Raw genomic sequence first — 19,149 nt, forward strand, 5'->3', positions numbered from 1 at the left:
GACAGCGTGGGAAATTCCGGCCACAATTGCAGCACACAGCCTGTTCAAGGCAACGGAGAGATAAGCTAGAGGGCTCATTCTTTTTTGGTTTGGAACGCTTCATCTGACATTATTACTAGAAAACTTAAAACGTATACGAATTTTTTTCATAAATCCTGCCTCAATCCTGCCTCATGCTCCTTTAAAGCAGCACAACGTAACTTTCAGCTTTTCTGAGTTTGGCGGCATCTTTTGGACAAAAGCGGTAGTGCTTTACCAGGAAGAACACTAGGTTTCCCATGAGCACCAGCGCATACTGCTGGAAAACTCCTGTCCCGTTGCGTGCATTTGTTTTGATGAGAGGAGACGGGACACTTTTCTGTTTCACCAAGTGAACAGACAGAACGCAAAAAAAAAGATGTTAAACTGCTGGAAAGGAACTGGAATTTACCGGGATACCTTAAACAAGGAAGCCAGGGAGCGGTATATGGAGAAAATAATGATTATTAATTATTATTAATTATAATAATAATTAATCCCTACTGAAGAGCCATGTGTTTCAATAAATTTGTATAATAGTACAACATACAGTACATGTTTTGTATCACTCTTACTTCTCTTTTCTTTTTTTTCGACTGCTATATTATGTTGAAGAGGCTCCGAGGCGTGAGCAATATTTTTGTTTTCCTCGTGAGATTATTTTTTTCCTCTGCAGCTACAAATAAGAGTTAATATTTTTTCCTCAACAAACTAGTTTTATCTGAAGATTGGGGTTAATTGCACCGCAGAGAGCTGGCGAGCAACTGCGTTTAGCTGGCGAAGTGGGGAATAAAACCCGTGTTTTGATCCGACCGTCTGTGTGAGTGTTTGTGGTTTAAGGCTGTTTATGGTTCTGCGTTAAATCGACGCAGAGCCTACGGCGTAGGGTACGCGGCGACACGCACCGTACGTGGCGTGTCGCCACGTACCCTACGCCGTAGGTCTGCGTCGATTTAACGCAGAACCATAATTCAGGCTTTACTGTGTGGAAGCCGGTGTTTGGTCGTTACAGCCGCGATCCAAAGCGAGCCGACGACTCTTTCACTCTTTTACTTTGTTATATCAGATACTTGGCCTGCGTGGTTCTGCCTCCGAGCAGGAAACCGTTGAAAAGTTAAACCATTAGGATCTTTTCCCCACATCTGTTGTGTGGAGCTGCTGCAGCAGCAACGGGTTACCAGCTTCTGCGGAGCTGCGCTCCAAGCTCCGCCCATTTTCGTCTCGACTGCGAATCGGGAAGGAGGGGGAAGTGACGTATGCCGTAAAGCAGTCAAAGTCGTAACGATTTGTAGTTTTTTAGTGTGGCAGGGTTCCTACCATGCTCCTCAAAGTTACATAGTGCCAGTGAAGGCGATACAGACCCCTCAGACCATGACAGAGGTTTCATTAAACCTGTTGGAAGTTGATGTACCATCACAATGACTCTGGAAATATTATATTAAGGTGGAAAAGTTACGTAGTGTCGCTTTAATGGGCGTGCCAAGATGGCTCAACAGCGCCCCCTAGAAAACTTTGTGCCTCAAGCCCCACAATACGGTTTGACGTACATGCACGAAAATCGGTACACACCTGCAGGGACGCAGGTAGGATTTTTGAACTGGGGGGGACCAGGCTGTCAGCAAATGATTCCAACTATTTTGTGTTAATGCTAATTAATTTAGGGTATGCGTGTGTATGTGCATGTATGTATGTATACATACACACATATATATATTTATATGTGTGTGTATGTGTATGTGTGTGTATGTGTGTGTATGTGTATGTGTATACGTATTATGTATATGTATGTATAAAAAATTGTTAACAAAAAAAATAATATAATAATAGGATAATATTTCTTTCTGCCACTTTATTGGGGTTTTTGTAGTGAAATGAGGAGGTATCATAGAGATAACTTCTCATTTCAACTAACTGGATCAGCTGTTCTTCATCCATGACTGTTTCCTACAGTGCTTTCAACCTGCTTTCAACCGGTGTTCTGAGATTTCTTCCTACCTAAAATTCTTTCCTACCGTAGCCAAAAATTATAATAAATAAAATCAATCAAACCTTCTTGCTGGATGCTGCAGTTAACCTTTGGTGGTCTGTCCATTTCCTGCTCTACCTGTTGATTTCCATCACTGCTTTTGGCACAAAACTGAATAACTTTTCCAGCTGTTTAATACAGCTGGAAAAGCACATTCACTCACACACAGGCATAAAGACATACATTTGATTTGTCCCTCAAACGTATGCATTAACTACTGTCCATACAAAGTATTAAAATACAAGAAACTAACCTTTTCTCTTCCGCGGCGATCAGGTAGCAGGATATTATGGCCTTCTGAAGTCTGAAGTTGCTGCTTTACGCATGTGCAGTCAACTCGAGTAGGAAAAAATTATGGGTAGGAAGAAATCTCAGAACACTGGCTTTCAACCAGCTTTCAATGCGAGCGGCAGGAAGAAAATAGAACATTTAAATATCACAATATCAAGCTTGTTTTCTGTTTAGAAAGTACAAACGTAGGAAGATTACAAGTGAAGTAATCACCCATATTTTACTTGTCTATTTACTCTTTTAGGAGTTTCTTTCAGGAGCGCACGGGCGGGGAGCGCGGTTTAGGCTGATTTTTGGTTCCGCGTAAAATCGACGGCGTAGGTTACGCTGTGACGCGCAGAGTTCGCTGCATGTCGCCGCGTACCCTACGCCGAAGGGTCTGCGTTGGTGTAACGCGGAACCATAAATCAGCCTACAAAGCGAGTTTCAGCTGTCAATCAAAAGAACGTGGGGGGGGGGGGGGGGGGCATAACGCTTTCAGCGTGGACAGAGAGCGTCCGATGTAACGCAGTGCGCGCTCTCATGCAGTTACGACAGGCTGTTATAGGGACAGTGGGTGGGAGGGACGGATCGGGGACCACTATAATTAATCTGGGGGGGACCTGTCCCCCACGTCCCCAGTGCCATCTGCGCCCTTGCACACCTGTATCATGTCGCAACTTAAAGAAAAGTCTCTTGGCGCCATGGCCGAACAGGAAGTTGGCCATTTTAATTTAATCATGTAAGTTTGTCGAAATGTATGCCCTTCCTTCGGCAGTTAGTGCGGCCCGAACCGTAACGTGCACCCTGGTGTGACACGCATTACTTTTCTTTTCATTGGCCTTAATTAGCCCCGCCCCTTCTTCTGATTGGTCGATATTTGATAGTTCTTATTTTCTGCCATAACTTGAATGGTAAATCGTTATTTAGCAGACGCTTTTATCCAAAGCGACGTGTATAACATTACAGAACATACAGAACAAAACATTCTTTGAACAAAGGCAACAAGTTTTAGCAACTCACCGTTATTTTGATCTGCTCCGGTGTCCGGACCATAGACATATATACAGTACGTATATATGTCTATGGTCCGGAGTCCTCCGTCCTCCTTTCACTTCCGGGTGAATGCTCCCCAGAGGAAATTCTCGAGCATGCGCAGACTGCAATATCCGATCCCCCGTATACATGGCGTTAACATTCCAACTGCAAACGGGTTATCTAGGTGCTGCAACCCGATTACTAAATGTCCAACATAGGTCCGAAGTAGATGGGGTTCAGGTGTTTACATGCAGTTTAAAAGTCCGAACGATGTCTTATATGATCAGAAACCCGATTGAACTGCTGCATGTAAACGTACTGACTGTCACCACTCAGTCAGTCCACGCACTCCTCGAGCATCAGCATCCGTCCTCTCAGGTACTTTCAGGATGTGACAGCAGCTGTGTCAGAGGTCAGAGGTCGACTACAGGACATCCTGAGAGACACGTGGACAATCGTCCCAGTGACCGTCACTGAGGTGGATGTTTTACTGCTTCAACCAGAACCAGAGCCAAAGAAACAAGCTGGATTCTTGAAATATTCATATGAAATCACTCTGGATCCAAACACAGTAAACATGGAGCTGTTACTGTCAAAGGAGAACAGAAAGGTGACTTTTATGAAGAAACGTCAGTCTTATTCTGGTCATACAGACAGATTCAGTTATTTTCAGGTCCTGAGTAGAGAGAGTCTGGCTGGACGTCATTACTGGGAGGTGGAGAAGACAGCAGATGTAGTTGTCAAAGGAAAGGAAAGGAAGGGAGGGAGAAGAGGGATTATAATGGAGCTAGGTAGAAGGAAAAAAGGAAGGGATGGTAGTTCTGGTTCTCTCCGAGATGGTTCTAGCACTGTGTTTGGGGTGTTTCTGTTCAGGGTGGTTCTGGTTCTGTCTGTGATGGTTCTGGTTCTGTTTGCGGTAGTACTGCTTCTTTTTGGGGTGGTTCTGGTTATGTCTGAACAGGTTCTGGTTGTGTTTGGGGTTGGTTCTGGTTCCTTTCTGGGATTGTACTGGTTCTGTCTGAGGTGATTCTGGTTATGTTTGAGGTGGTTTTGGTTTAGTAAGTTGTGATTCTGGTTTTGTTGAGGGAGGTTCTGGTTCTGTCTGGGGTTGTTTTGGTTCAGTCTGGGGTGGTTCTGGTTTCAATTTCATTTTATTCCTACAGATTAAATATGTATTTTAAATTTTTCTGTAATTTTTCTGTTGCAATTACAAGATTTGGTATTGTTTTGTTCTGGTCCATTTGGGGTGATTCTAGGTGTGTCTGAGGCGGTTCTGGTTCTTTCAGGGTGGTTCAGTATGGGTTGGTTCTGGTTTTATCTTTGTTGGGTTCTGGGACTGTCTGAGGTGGTTCTGGTTGCGTTTGAGGTGGTTCTGGATGTCTCTGTTGTTTGCCTCACAGGGAGCTGTTGGGCCACAGTCCTATGTAAACATGCAAAGCCTTAATTTGAACTTTAAGGCCCAGCTCTGAGGCACCACTCTGAGACCAGCCTTGATTTTCTTACAGCTGACCGCATGGTTGAAACAAAGAAACCTCCATAACGACTCAAAGCCCGAGCAGGATTTGCATTTACGGCCCTTCTGTGATAAGGAATAGCCTCGTAAATTGGGCATGGACCCCAAACCACCGGTCTCTTCCATGATTGTGACCGAAGAAGCGTCTGTCTGCAGCGCTGATATTCCCCTTCTCACCACTGCATGAAGGTGTTATTGCTGGAGTTGGTGTTTGGTAACAAACTTTTTCATGTTCATGTACTTTGTGTTTTCCATTTACATTTTTGTGTTGCTTGTTTTGTTCCTGCTTCCTGCTTCCTGCTTCCTGCTTCCTGCTCCTCCGGTTCAGGTTAATTGCTCCTAGGCGGATGACTGTGCTGCACACCTGGTGCGGCACAAAGTGTGGTTTTGTTACCTGAATGAGAGTAGGAGGTGCAGGCCTGCTCCACCCAACCGGATGTCCAGACGGCTGCAGCGTAGTTAAGATCATTCTTATCACTGACTTTGAAATGCTAAAGATACATCAGCAGTTTTAGATGCTAATACTAATACTGAATCATGACATATTTATATTTAGGGTTATTATTGTTTGTTGGGAAGGCTGCATCTGTTATTCTGCGAGATTTCATTAAGTCGAAAAACATTTGTGTAAATAAAGCAGAGAGGACTGTGGTAAACTGATCATTTGTGTTCATGAATCACCATCGTCCATGTCAGTGGATGCAAAATGATCCCAGCAAATTGTGAGTAGTTTTAGTCGGTCAAAACTACGATAAAGTTTTAACATTGCAATAAGTGCACTAGCACTACAATGAAGTCAAGCAATACCCAAAACACATCTGATGTATGCTTATGTTTCAGAAGTGGGGAATCAATTGCCATTAAAAAAAAAAATATCTTGGCTTCCGGTTGTGACATGTAGGGAGAGGACGCACGAGCGAAGGCTCCCGGTTCATTTTCTATTACCTTCCTTTTTGAACCATTTTTTGTCTTGAATCTCGACGTAATTTACGCGGTAAAATCAATCTAACCACTTTGTCCCAGAGATGAGCAAGCCAAAGCAAGCAAATTCAGCTATTAACTCGCAAACCCCGTCCACACGTGCAGCGGGTAAGCTAGCAGCCTTCGCAGCTAAAGATCCTCCGACAGCAGCCGAAGCCAGCGCTGCTGCACCTGCACCTGCAGCCGCGACTGCGGTGTTAACTATGGACCAACTGTCTGCTGAGTTCGCTAAACAGAGAACATCACTCAAGGAGGACGTTTCTACTCTGATTCAAGATGCTGTCAGACCAATACAAGCTTCTCTGGACTCACTACAGTCAACAGTGTCCTCGTTCCAGAGCCGTCTTACCTCCGTCGAGTCTGTGGCCGGGGACAACTTTGAGCGGCTAACAGCGGCGGGGTCCGACATCAAACTGCTGCAGAGCCAGAACCAGGCGCTCCTGGACCGGTGCGACGACCTGGAGAACCGCTCACGGAGAGCTAATCTCCGCATACTGAATATCCCTGAAGGCAGTGAAGTCAGCAAAGATCCCGTAAAGTTCATGTCAGAAGTTCTGATGGACATGATGGGTCCTGATGTTTTTTCCTCCCCGCCTGAACTGGAGAGAGCCCACCGGACCCCGACCTTCAGAGCCGCGCAGAGATCTTCCCCCCGCCCGTTCCTGGTCTGCTTCTCCAGGTTCCAGCAGAAAGAAGCCGCGCTGCGTTGGGCCAGGAATCATGAGCTCAAATACCAGGGTGCCACCGTAAGGATTTATCAGGATGTCAGCGCAGCTCTGGCCAAGAAGAGAGCCGCGTTTAACGGCGTGAAGCAGGCTCTGTATCAGAGGGATGTCCGTTTCCACCTGCTCTACCCGGCCCGACTGCGAGTGATGTCTGCGGGGACGACGTGTTTACCTTCGACTCCTCTGATGAAGCTCAGAAGTTTTTCGACCGGAGGTTCGGTAAAAAATAAGACTGAATATCCCGGCTTGGGCTGCGTTGCCTGGCAACGGTTCATCACCTGATCTGGACGGCGGCCGTGCCCGTCTCTCTGACATATTATCGACCCGCGGCTCGCGGACCCGAGGTATGGACAGTTATGGTATTGGTGGACTAATCAATATGATGCTGTATCATTGAAAAAGGAAAGAAAAATACTTTAATATTTTTTCTTTTTTTTCTTTTTTTATTTATTTTCTTTTTTTTTTTTTTTACTGTGATGTTGATGTTGCATGCGTTTTCATATGCGCTCACATTTACTTTTGATAGTAGCTGTACTGCTCAACCATCTCTTTTGTTTATACTGTGGTGTTAAGTGGTTTTGATATAGTTTATTATAGAAACTGGGAGCCTCGCAAGGCAGAGGTAGTAAGGAAATGTCATACCAGACGTTGTTTGGAATAGTGTTTAGCCGGCAGCTTGCCTCAGAGAGAGTGACAGGTATAGGCTTAGTTTTAGTTATGTTTTTGTTCTTAGATAGGGTTGGGAAAAGGGACACCGCCACATTCTTGAAACATATACTTATCTCTTTAAGAGAAGAAAAGGACCAAACTGTGCACTTAAACATGATCACGGCTGTACTTTTACATTACTTACCTTTCTGCTCAGTTTATTTTCTTTAATTAAACATGGTAAATGACATTAATGCAAGGGTGGCTGCTATGCGATTCATTAGTTGGAATGTGAAGGGTTTAAACGGGCCTGTTAAAAGAGCCAGGGTATTCAATCACCTTAAGTATTTAAAGTGTGATATTGCATTTCTCCAGGAAACCCATCTACAGATAAAGGATCAGGTCAGACTTAAAAAAGGATGGGTGGGGAATATATTCCATTCCAACCTTAATTCTAAAACTTGTGGGACAGCCATATTGATGCATAAAAAAATTCAGTTTAATGCAACCACTGTTATCTCGGATCCACGGGGGCGATTTGTGATGGTATCAGGACTCCTCCACCATAAGCCTGTGGTTCTAGTTAATATTTATGCCCCGAACTGGGATGATGATAAATTCATGAGTAAAATCATGTCATTAATTCCAGATTTGAACTCACGACAACTGATTTTTGGTGGAGATTTAAATTGTGTGATGAACCCAGCGCTTGATCGCTCCAATTCTACCTCTACGAATATTTCTAAAAAAGCCAAGCTATTATCAGCGTTTATGGACCAAATAGGAGGTGTTGACCCCTGGCGTTTTTTATTCCCACAGAGTAAATCATTTTCTTTCTTTTCCAATGTACATCACTCATATAGTAGAATAGATTATTTTTTCATTGACCGGAACCTTCTATCATTTGTTAAAAAAGTTGAATATTCATCTATAGTAGAGTCAGATCATGCCCCTGTATTATTAGACCTTGCATTTCCTCCTTATCAATTTGAACAGTCCTCCTGGAAATTAGACAGACACCTCCTGACTGATGAGAGCTTTTGCCAAATGATATCGCAAAAAATAGATGATTTCATTGAATTCAACCAAAAGGATGACATTTCTCCTTCTCTCCTGTGGGAGACACTAAAAGCAGTAATCAGGGGTGAGATAATATCGTATTCGGCTAAAATAAATAAGAAGAACAGACTAAAACAAGAGGAGCTTATTAAGGCAATATCTATGGTTGATGCTCAGTACTCTGTCTCTCCCTCCCCTGAGATCTACAAAAGGACCTTCAAATGCAATATAATTTGCTATCTGCTGAAAAGACAGGACGTCTCCTTTTAAAAGCACGGGGGTATGTCTATGAACATGGCAACAAAGCTGGACGTTTACTATCACACCAACTTAAGTGCCGCTCGGCCTCTCAACAAATCCTACAGATTCGGAAGAATGATGGGGAATTAACCATTGACCCAGAAGAAATTAAAGAAACATTCACCTCATTTTATTCAATCCTGTATACATCAGAGATGACAAATGACTACTCCGACATGGAACTTTTTTTTGATAACCTTCACGCTCCTTCTGTTACAGCAATTCATAGAGCCGGAACGGAGCTTCCATTGAGTCTCACAGAAATCGTGAATGCAATGAAGGCAATGCAGAACAATAAATCACCAGGCCCTGATGGGTACCCCATAGAGTTCTTTAAAAAGTTCTCTGACAAACTATCAAAACTCTTACTGGATATGTTTAATGACTCTTTGACCCGTGGCTCACTTCCGCAGACTTTAACTGAGGCATCAATCTCCCTCCTGCTAAAGCCAGGTAAAGACTCCACAGACTGCGGCTCATATCGTCCCATCTCCCTCCTAAACTGTGATGTGAAGATCCTGGCTAAAGCCCTCGCCTTACGCCTAGAAACAACAATGCAGGATGTGATATCAGCTGACCAGACCGGTTTCATTTTAGGCCGGCACTCGTTTACAAATATTCGTCGGCTGTTGAATGTTATCCACTCCCCTGCGTCCAGTGCTGTTCCTGAAGTGGTCATTGCGCTGGACGCACAGAAAGCGTTTGACAGGGTGGAATGGCAATACTTATTTACATGTTTGAAGAAATTCGGATATGGCCCTAATTTCATTTCATGGATTAAACTGTTATATACATCACCCAAAGCCTCTGTAATTACGAATGGTAAGCGCTCACAGTATTTCCAGCTATCAAGGGGGACCCGTCAGGGCTGTCCAATCAGCCCATTGCTGTTCGCTTTGGCCATAGAGCCCTTGTCTATTACACTCAAAACTTTGCCAACAATTACTGGAATCCATAGGGGGGGGAGGGAGCAAAGAGTATCTCTCTATGCGGATGATTTGTTAATTTATGCATCTGACCCCGTCTCTTGTGCTCCCCATATTATTTGTGCACTGAGGAGATTTGGTGCTTTTTCAGGGTACAAACTGAACTTAAATAAGAGTGAATGCTACCCTGTTAATGACTTGGCTCTTCACATTCAGGACGGTGTTTTACCGTTTCAAATGTCTAAAAATGGCTTTAAATACTTGGGCATTAATATTACAAGGGATATGCAGAGTCTTTATCAAAAAAACTTCAATCCGCTATTTGAGAAAGTCAAACTAGACCTGAAGAAGTGGAGTCTACTTCACCTATCCTTAGCAGGTAAAGTGAACTGCATCAAAATGAATGTGCTCCCTCGGTTTCTTTACCTGTTCCAATGTATCCCACTGTATCTTCCTAAATCTTTTTTTAAATCCATTGATAAGACTTTGATTTCATTTATATGGGACGGAAAGAATCCTAGGGTGCGGTTAGAGCTGTTACAGAGACCTAAATGTCAGGGTGGCTTAGCTCTTCCGAATTTTTGTCATTATTATTGGGCCTCTAATGTTCAAAAAATCATGCACTGGCTTCATACTCCTGACACAGACTGGTGCCGCTCTGAAGCCTCATCTTGCATTTCTTCCTCCCTCGCAGCCCTGGTTACCTCCAGCCTTCCCCTCTCTATTTCTCAATACACTAGCAATCCTGTAGTTAAAAACACTTTAAAAATCTGGGTTCAACTTAGACGGAGCTTTGGGTTTAAAAACCTTCTCCATCTAAGTCCCATTCTTAACAATCACCTTTTCCCCCCAGCTAGGTTAGACTCTGGATTTGCTCTATGGCAGAGACGAGGCATTCATAATTTTAAGGATATGTACATAAATCGTGTTTTTGCAAGTTTTGATGATTTCTCACACAAATTTGGCCTACCTCGGTCTTCTTATTTCGTTATTTTCAAGTTCGCCATTTCGTTCAGCATCAAGACCCCAACTTTCCACATATAACATCGCCCTCTGGTTTAGATGATCTGTTGAAATCCCCGTTCAGTCCTAAAAAACTCATCTCAAGAATAAGTGACAATATAACCTCCTTTAAAAATGCAACCCTAACAAAAATCAGGGCAGATTGGGAGAATGAATTAGGGGAGGACTTGCAGGAGGACGTTTGGGAAAGCGCTCTATTAAGAGTTAATGACAGCACCTCCTGTGCCAAATTAAACGTAATACAGTTCAAGATCCTACATCGCATGCATTTTTCCAAAGCAAGATTGGCTAAAATATATCCTAACACAGATGCGAGTTGTGACAGGTGTCAAAACACTCCTGCTGATTTAACACACATGTTCTGGTTGTGTCCTGCCCTGGTAAATTACTGGTCCACCATCTTTAAAACGTTATCAAAAGCACTGAATATTGATCTTCAACCCGATGCTGCTATGGCCATATTTGGTACCACAAGTGTTAGATATACAACATTAAAGAAAAGCTATAGAAATATTATTGCATTTACAACGCTGCTTGCAAGAAGAAGAATACTATTGCACTGGAAGTCAAAAAATCCACCCAAAGTGTCGCTATGGTTTAGCGATCTGACACATTTCATACAGTTGGAAAAGATCAAATATACTCTCGGGGGGTCCAAGGACAAATTTTTCTCTGTCTGGGATCCGGTGTTACTGTACATCAGCAAACTTAGAACTGTGCCCACTTAGATATCGCATAGCAGCCACCTGTATGTGTGTGTATATGTGCTTATGTGCATGTTGACTTGCTATATTCATAATTGGTCTGTTTTATTTGTTTTTTATTTTTTTCATTCAATTTTACAATTCTGTTGGTTAGGTGTCCAACCTGTTCAGGGGATGGGAGGGCAGGGGTGTTAAAATATAAAAATGAGCATTGTGAACCTTTTTGTATCAGTATCCATGTGCTGTGCTATTAATGCTCAATAAATAAAATTATCAAAAAAAAAAAAAAAATCTTCTTGTTAATCAAAATTAATATTGGATTATTTTAAACAGCTTTGACACAAAGCTGGTAAATTAAAAGCTTCACACAGGGCACCATTTGTGTTATGCAACAAAGGGAGTGCTGGTTCAGTTATTCGAGAGTTATTAATAATTGATAATGAATTCAGATAGTACACATAAGCAAACAACTAACTAAAACACAAACTTCTGATTATATACGCTTGTATGTGTGGGTGTGTGTGTGTATACGCGTGTGTGAGTCACGATGGCTGTTCATACATTCGGTGTGGCATAAGAAAGATGGTCGACTCAGTCACGTGGTGACTGCGTCTCGCGTGATTTAAAATGGCGGATAAGATTTCGTCTCATCCAGTGAGTATAACAGAACTTGAAGGCTTTACGGGCAAGATAAGAGAGTGTGTGTGTGTGTGTGTGTGTGTGTGTGTGTGTGTGTGTGTGTGTGTGTGTGTGTGTGTGTGTGTGTGTGTGTGTGTGTGTGTGTGTGTGTGTGTGTGTGTGTGTGTGTGTGTGTGTGTGTGTGTGTGTGTGTGTGTGTGTGTGTGTGTTCGGGGGTTTGTAGGAGAGAATGTGAGGAATAGTAAAGAAGAAAGTAAAATCCAAGACACTAGAAAAACTTCTCACCACCAGAAAACCAAGTTCTTCTGATGTTTCCCACGCTCTGGTCATTCAACTGGGAAATGAGGATGGGGTATGTTTTCTGTTGTGGGTGAACCCGTCATCAAGATCAAGCAAAGTGGATGCAGCAATAGACAAACGATAAAATGAACAAACACACTTAAGCTAAAAAGCCAGTTGTGACGTGATCAGGGGTCCGCCTCACAACATAAAACTACTGTATTTTTGGGACCATTAGGTGCATATAAATGTCTTTTTTTTTTTTTTTTTAAATGTACAGCGCGCTCAATGACGCAATGCGCCCATTGCATTATTGTAAAGGCTGATTTATGGTTCCGCGTTACACCAACGCAGAGCCTACGGCGTAGGGTACGCGGCAACGCACACCCTGCCGCAATTTATGCCATTACTTCGGCCGTTAATGCGGCCCGAACCGTAACGTGCACCCAGGTGTGTTATACATCAAAATGCGGGTCTCGATCCTGCGACCACGCCCGCCGATAGGGGGGGACAAACGGGTCTGTTGTCCCCGGCCCAGGGTAGGGGGGGACCCAGAACTGGGCCCTCATTAAATTATGGAATCATTTTTCAAAATGTTTCAAAATATGCCTATTTGTGGAAAGAAAATGTAGTATTTGAGTTACATAAAAGCTTATTTGTTTTCTGGAGATGGTTGTTCATGCTTTTATTTCTTCTCGCTTAGATTATTGTAATTCTCTTTTTACCTGTTTAAATCAGACCTCCTTAAATCGTCTCCAAACTGTCCAGAATGCAGCAGCCCGGCTTTTAACTAGTAGTAATAAGAGAACACACATCACTCCAATTTTATCCTCTCTTCACTGGCTTCCCATTAAATTTCGCATCCATTTTAAAATACTGGTGCTAACTTTCAGAGCTTTTCATGGCCAAACACCACAATACATCGCTGACCTCCTCCTACCTTATGCGCCAAATCGGGCTCTTAGATCAGCACACCAATCGTTACTGTCTGTCCCTCAAACTCATTATAAATCCAGAGGTGACCGTGCTTTTCAAGCTGTTGCTCCAAAATTATAGAATGCTCTCCCTTCACAACTGCGTTCTCTAGACTCATGTGAAGGCTTTATGAAGCAGCTGAAAACGTTTTTATTCAGACAGGCTTTTGGTTAACCATTCATTTATTGTGTCTCTGCGTTGCTGCTATGTTTTTAATTGTGCGTTGCGGCTATGTTTTTAACATGCCAGCCCAGTGCTGTTTTTTGTACCTTGTTCATTTTATCTAGGTTTTTATATATATGTATACTATTGGTATCTTTTCTATTTAATCTCTTTTAATTTGTGTGCCTTCTTTTAATGTAAAGCACTTTGTGATTTTATATATGTGAAAGGTGCTATATAAATAAACTTTTCTTACTTACTTTACTTTCTTCGTAATTGTCCTTGAAATAGTGGTCAAGAACCCCCCCACCTCCAACACAGAAATGGTTTGGCCGCTGATCAAAATTTGATGTTATCATTTAATTTGAAGTTCATTGCGCTCAAAATGTACAAGTACACAGCACAAGTCCGGTGCTCAGAAAAGAAGAGAAAGGAGAAGAAGAGAAGAAGAAAATAGAGGCCTCAGAGATTCTCTACACAAATATTTTAAAAAAGGTGGTGAAGCTGGAATTAATAAAGTCAGCGTAGAGCAAGGTAAGAAACAGCGCAGCCAACCAGAGGCGGATCTAGGGGGTGGCTACTTGGGCTCAAGCCCTGAATGTTTTTCCAAAAGCCCCGGATCTGAGAAAAACAAAACAAAACAAAACAAAAAAATCGTCTGGTCTAAATGTTCAATTCGGGCGCAGGCGCGGCGCAAACACCGCGGCAGGTCCGTCTCGCACCGCTGAGCTCGGTGGCGAAGCGGTCGCTCTGGGTGCAACGCGCAGACCGAGCCGGAGTTCTGTCGATTTCTGCTGATTCGTCGAAAAATGCTACCACCGCATAAACCGATAGCGTCTGTCGATTTTTGCTACCCTACCAAAAAATGCTACCTAATCATTTTCTACCTTTGTAGAGCTACAATTTTACTGTTTTACTCCCTAGCCCACTTCCTTTCCCCCCCAAGTGGTCCCTGTCTCTTGCCAGGCCATCACTGTAAATAAGAATGTTCTTAATGACCTGCTGGTTAAATAAAGGCCAATGACTGAATGAATATCAAATAAAGCGATAGAATTGTTTTTTTTTCTTCTCTTTATCCTATAATGTTCACAAAGTGTAATGCAATTCATGTCATGGGTAGTTTATTTTGAAGGATCAAATACTCAACATCCCATATTATCCATTTTAAATCAATATTTCAGGGGTAGCATAATTTGATAGTCCAGTAACATCCTATCAAATAATGCTCCCGTCACTTAATGCATTCAGGCCACGGGAAGCATCTAAAATGATCTCTGCTGGACTGATACTGTGCCGCAAAATGTTTGGCGCATGGCCTTTGGAAATCTAAACATGTCACAACAGCAGTAGTCTAAAATACAATGGTAAATATTCATTTATTTCCTGCTAGTGTCAGAATTCCAATACATATGAAGAGTGTATTTGGCACTAACCAGTGTGTGTAGTTTGTTCATGTTAACCATTATTGTTAATGCCTGTCACTTGTCTTTTGCAGAGAGAGAGGAGAGGAACAGGATAGGAAGAGAAGAGGAGAGGAACAGGAGAGGGAAAGGAGGTGCAGAGGAGAGGAGAGGAAGAGGGAGAAGGAGAGATCCGGGTGCAGGGGGGCCCATCTTAGATTATTTTGTCTCGGGCCCAGGCAAGACTGTCAGCTGGCCTGCCTGCGACGATGGGCATTACTTTTCTCAGTCAAAAGCGTTACCGTTGCGACGCTAGACACCAAAAAGCGTGCCCCCCCTAATTGTGCGTTGTGTGCCAGTGGTGTTTATATTTTATTTTGAAACAATATAAAGATGCATTATTTAAACTTGTGTTTTTCTTTCAAATTTCTTAGCATCAGATTATTTACTGTATATAACGTTTTTTAATTTGTTGGAGGGGCCCCGTGTGAATTTTGGCCCAGGGCCCCAAGAGACTTTAGAACTGCCTCTGAGTATGATGGATAGGTTTTTGATGGGGGTTGTTGGATGGGGAGAGGCATTTTTTGAAAAATGTATTGAATGTTTAATATTGTTACACTGAACATAATTACCCTGAAAGCAAAGAATACTGTTGCACAATAAATAAAAACAGTTACACTTGAAAAAATAACCGTGTAAATGTGTTTTGTTGTGTTATTTAAAAGAGGTTATAAGGGGTTGCAAGGATTTTCTTATAAACCAAAGGGGGGCTCGCCAGAAAGTTTGGGAACCACTGGTCTACGCTAACTTTCTTCTGCCCTTGTTACGTTTGGGCCTATATCACAGTGTCCCTCACTGCTGGATGGTTTTCTACTGTGTGAGATTATACCGGGGCACAGACCTCATTTACTGGGGAGTGTGGTGACCCCTATGGCCACCAGTTCCCCACACAGCCACCTTGCAGTGAACTTAACTTGAAAAACTCAATCAGGACTATGAATAAAACTCTGTCTTAAACATAATGGTACCTCCTTGTAAATGACACAAAAAACCTTATATACTTTGTTAAAATAATAGAGGAAACTAGACTTCACAGAAAGGTCCAAGGTCCTGGTGTAATTTCTTCTCTTTTTAATTCAGTGTCCTGCGTCTCTGCATCCGTGCACTGCAGATAAATCCGGGGTCTGTTCCACACTTCTTTTCCTTCACATCAGCTCTGATTCATTCAGTCTGCCTCTGAGGGTTTAGTTGATTGATGGAGGGGGGAGGAGGGATGGCGGGTCGCTGGAGGAGTAGACCGATGAAATTGACGAGCATGACAGCAGGAAGAACCTGGACATCTGAATGTGTGTGGACTGATTTCCAACAGCCCTCACATTGTGAACAGGAGTCTTACCCAAAGACCTGTAGACTGTCCAGCTATGACCAGCTCTGACCAACTATCCACCGGATCAGTTTATTTAAAGGGGACCTATTATGGCATCTAATACCTATTTTAAACAGGCCTTGAATGTCTTAAAAACAAGCTTTTGATTGTTTTTGCTAAATAAATTAGAAATTCAGCCTCTGAGCCATGTCTTTATCTTCCCATTCTCTAACCTCATTATCTATGCAGGATTCTGAGTGGGCGGGGCTATGATAATGAGGCTCTATGCTGATTGGCTGCCTGAATGACGCGATACACCGCTACGAAAAAATGGTGGAAGCTCCGGCCGGTGGAGGTAGTTGTGGGTGTGGTTTCACGCATCGGAGGACAACCGATGTAAATCGCATTTTGGTTACGTAACTTTGGGGAGCAGAATCTTATTGGCTCGTAGATCCACATCACACTGGATGGATCATCTGGGCGGCTGTACAGACACTGCAGAATCTGGTTGCTTTCCTCCTTCTCTGAGTTGGCAGGCTGAGGGGAGACCACTTTATATATGTTAAAGACAGAGAAAACCTGTTTTTCATAATAGGTCTCCTTTAAGATTTTTTAAGACTCGAAGAAGCTGAACGAGCTGATAAATGAGGGCCGTGCCGCAGACGTCGCTGAACCTCCTAAAAATGCACATCATCTTCAGAAAGCAGTGATTCAACAGCAGAGTGTCAGGAATGTCTTCAGTCTGAGGTTTCTTCATGCAGACTGGGACGGGAACGTCCCCAAGAGCAAATAAATAATACACGCTAGACCTGTTATGATGTCTGTTTCAGGGCACCTAAATTGTCACTTGGCACTATATATATATATATATATATATATATATATATATATATATATATATATATATATATATATAATATTATATTATATTATATATTATAGTATAATATACTATAAAATACTTTCTTTTATATTATATTAATTTATACAATTTTAAGTTAAGCAGGACAGGTTTCTGTTTGAGAAAGATACTTATTTTATTCAGTTCATTTTGTTATTTGTTATCAAATTGAATTGCTGGATAATAATGTGTTTTCCATGTGTTCATGGCATTCAAAAATATGCATCTAATTCAATTCAGGTTTGGGTCAAATAGTTAAAAAATCGTTTCACTCACAAAAAAAGGGGCTAAAAAAATTGACCACGCCAGTAAGGGTGAAGGCAATGGGGTTGGCCGGCCCTGCCGATGAGGTGTCCCTGATTTATTTTTCAGGGAGTTGGCAACCTGACAACCTAAGTTGTTATCGCAATGGATAACAACTTATTTGATAGGCTAATTGACCATTAATGAGAATTAGTGAAATATGTTTAGAAAAACCAGGTTCGGCTGCTGAGCTCAATGTGTATAGTGTGAATGACCAACCAGAGGCAGAAACGTTTCAAGTTGAATATGCATATTAATATTTAAACAAACAAACAAAAAACACATTTGCATTAATATTGAAAATAACAAACTGGGGCCCTTTAAGTTGTTCAATGTTCAATGTTCAGTCAGTCAGTTCAGACTTAAGGATTTGGGATTGGGACTGGGGTTTGGACTGGGGCTTGGGCAGAGGTTGGGACTGGGGTTTGGACTGGGGGGGTTCTCCCTATTGGGGAGAAGGCACAAGCCTACCACACATGATGGGGACTGTGGGAGGAGAGTCCAGGCTCGATCTCAGGTTCAGTTCCAGGACTGGGGAAAGCTCACCATCTAACACAAAAAACCTGGCCGCTTAGTATGAATGAAATCTCTGGCACACAGCCGGGCAGCACACCTAACACTGCTAACACTGCTTGAGCACACCAAACATTTAGCTGGCAGGAAGTGGACTGAGGAGGAAGTGAAGGGGGATGTGACATCACTAAAAGCTTTGACTGTCAGGAACAGACAGGAGTGGTAACCATGGCTACCTGGGTTACACTTTCCCCCCCTTTTCTCAGGTACGTCCCTGTACATGTTAGTAGCTTAGTGTCAACTGGTTTTGGTCGATTGATCAGTACATTACGTAGAACACTGTTCGCATTTAGGAACACCTGGGCCTGTCAAGGCATATGCTAATGCAGTAGTTAACCCATGAAATAATGATTTTGCTGCATCTGATTGCCCAGGTTTTGAATAATGTAATCGGTCTGGTGGGTTTGAGGCTCTAGATGAACGCCTGACCTCAACCACGGGGAGGTCGTCACTAGTGTCCGAGATTGAAGAATCCAAGGTAAGTGGTGCGTCCGGGGATTGGGTTATATCTTCATGATCAGAGTCAGAACTTAGTTCTGGTGTTCCAGGTAAAGGTAAGTTTTCTTGGGTTTCAGGGTCGTCAGGTAAGTCTGAGGTTTCAGGTATGGGATCAGGTAAGTATGAGTTTTCAGGGTTGTCATTGCCATCAGGTGAGTTGGAATCAGGTAAGTTGGATAGGTTCAGAGGAGCATCCTCTGGTACTGCACCAGAGGATATGCTCTCCATGGGTGTTGGAACCATGAGAGATGGGTTTGGAACGTGAATTACTGTTGTGAATTTAGGAGGTTCAGAATTGTACCAGCGAGATGGGATGGTTTCCTCTTCATCTGATAGGTCTTCTGAGTTGGTAGGATTATCTGGTTGCGGGAGTGGTTTTGGTCTGAGTGGCTGTTTCTTCGGTTGAGATATTACAGGTGCAGGTAAGTACCCACAAGGGAGTAGAAGATCCCTGTGTAATGTTCGAGAAGGCTTGTCCTTGTTCTCAGGTCTGACGGTGTAAACAGGAAGAGTACCAGCTCTTTTAACAATAATGTACACGTCAGATTCCCATTTGTCTGCTAGTTTGTGTTTCCCTCTTAAGCGTACATTTCTGACCAAAACACGATCTCCAACAGATAATTCGGAGGCAGTAACATGCTTGTCAAATCTGGCTTTGTTTCTTTGCATGACTTTCTCTGCATTTCCAGTCGCTATTTTATAGCTTTCTTCTAGGTAAGATTTGAGATCTTGAACATATTGAGAATGAGAAGTAGTTTGGTTGTCTGTAACGGGCAGTCCAAAAGCTAAATCAATGGGGAGTCTCGGTTGACGTCCGAACAT

The sequence above is a fragment of the Cololabis saira genome, chromosome 1 (assembly GCF_033807715.1).
Source record: "Cololabis saira isolate AMF1-May2022 chromosome 1, fColSai1.1, whole genome shotgun sequence".
Taxonomy (NCBI): Eukaryota; Metazoa; Chordata; class Actinopteri; order Beloniformes; family Belonidae; genus Cololabis; species Cololabis saira.